The sequence below is a fragment of the Oratosquilla oratoria genome, chromosome 28 (assembly GCF_046742065.1).
Source record: "Oratosquilla oratoria isolate Oo_2021 chromosome 28, ASM4674206v1, whole genome shotgun sequence".
Lineage (NCBI taxonomy): Eukaryota > Metazoa > Arthropoda > Malacostraca > Stomatopoda > Squillidae > Oratosquilla > Oratosquilla oratoria.
The window spans coordinates 33105247-33107746 of NC_134804.1; positions in this window are offsets into that span (position 1 = coordinate 33105247).

Sequence of the window (2500 nt, forward strand, 5' to 3'; positions counted from 1 at the left end):
AATCTCACTCACTGTGGGAACTGGTATAGATCACAGTGGCAACATTCTTCCGTTTGTGTATACATTATAACGAATGTGGATAGGAGGTAAGGGAACACGGGCTGAGGGAAATACTTTTATTCCTGACTAGTTTCGCCTGAGTGGCTTCTTCCTCTGAAGAAGCCACTCAGGCGAAACTAGTCAGGAATAAAAGTATTTCCCTCAGCCCGTGTTCCCTTACCTCCTATCCACATTCTTCCGTTTGTTATAGTTTCAATGTACCCCGTCCACCTCCCAATCTTCATCCCTTGGTTCATTCTTCATCCCTTCCTTTCCCTCAGAACCTTTACCACCCTCTACACTTTTCTCAATTCCTTTGCTTAATAGACTATTCCATTAGTGCGCTGCCCACCCACACTGCGTTTCTATGGCGTGTTTACTGATGACGTTAAATGGCCGCTGCGACCAATATATCGTAGGAACCATCGGCATGAGGTACTCTAAGAAAATTACTTGCAAATTTTATGGGATCTAAGGGTTTTCGTTGCTGTTATATTTCACCGCAGCTAAAAAGAGGGCGATGCTGTATTTCACGATGACATGTATTATTGCCATCACCATTGCCGTTGAAGCCACAGCCGAAGTTTACGGTTGCCAACTTACCAATCAGATTTGGCTTTCAACACGTTTTTCGAAGTTGTCTTGCCAACATTTTTGTCTGTGTCGTTGTTTCTCATCCATGTCATATTTCTGATGGAGCCACATAAAATATAGTGGGATATTGGGTGCGCCAAATGTATTTTAATGGTCACACCAGTTTAATTGCCAAGCGGTAAATCATCTTGCAGTTTATATGCATTTTAAAGTGAATGTAGATATTAAAACACACACATATTCACACACACACACACACACACACACACACACACACACACACACACACACACACACACACACACACACACACACACACACACCTCTCATACACAGTGGTTACATGCCACTACGGAGGTGGGTTCGACTATGGGGCTGAAATAATATCAGTATCGCAGCGCTGAGGGGTGTTACACAACTCTGTGGGAGTTGGGGGTGTGTGTGTGTGCAAGGTCATAGATACAAAGACGGTCACTACGAGCATAGCTTTCTTCCCGTATAAACAACTATCGATAAATACAACAGGTGATACAACACACACAATGAATACACACACACACACATACATATATACACACACTCACTCACGCACATACACACTCATATATATATATATATATATATATATATATATATATATATATGCACACACACACACACACACACACACACACACACACACACACACACACACACACAGACACAGACACACACACACACACACACACACACACACACACACACACACACACACACACACACACACACACACACACACACACACACACACACATATATATATATATATATATATATATATATATATATATATATGCACACACACACACACACACACACACACACACACACACACACACACACACACACGTGTGTGCGTACGTTTGTGTACGTGTGTGTGTATATACATATGCATACATATGTGGGTATGAGGGGGCCAGAGATATAAATTACAAGCCAGAAGGGGCCTCCAGGCAAATAAATGTTGAGAACCAGTGGCCGAAGTCGACCACCGCTCTCGTTTCTGTTACTGCTATTGGTGCCACCATCAGCATAAACTCTAGTATCACATTCTACATCACCATCACTATCAACATCACTATCTCCTGTTCCTCAACCATGTTGCTCTTATTTCTACTATCACCATCGCCGACGCCACTGTCACTACTACTGACACTATACATCCGGTTACTGTCACTATCACTATCAATACCAACACTTGCGTTTACACGATAGTTGACTGTCACCAATACAACCAACAACGTAAATGACAAAAATACCTTCACGAACTCAACCAGCAGAGGAAATAAGTATGAGAGCACAGGGACAAAAATAGTCCTTGAGACTAAGAACAATAGTTGTAAGGCCTGAAGAATATTGAAACAAAGGGGAAAAAATGAGACAAAAAAGAAGACAAGAGAAGATGAGGAAAAAGAAGAAAATGCGAAGAAAATGAAACAGAAGAAGAAGAAGAAACAGGAGGTAAAAAAAAAAGATGGAAAAAATAAAGGAGAAAGAACATTAATGTCAACAACAATAGCAACAGTAATAACAACAATAACATTGACACTACAGGAGACTATAATTACAACAACAACATAAATCTACTTTTGAACAAAATACACATCTTCCACCAAATCCTCTTACTCTTCTCCTCTTTCATATCTTTCTCTTTCTCTTCTAGTTCATCCTCTTTTCCGTTCATCTCCTCCTCTCTGTCTACTCCCACTTGACTGCGTGGGTCTTGTTGTTTTATTTTCTCTCACATTTGTCTTTCATGACCTAATTTTTCTTTCTCTTTTTCTACCTCTCTGCTATTTTCTCCACCAGATCCTTTGCAATTCTTTCT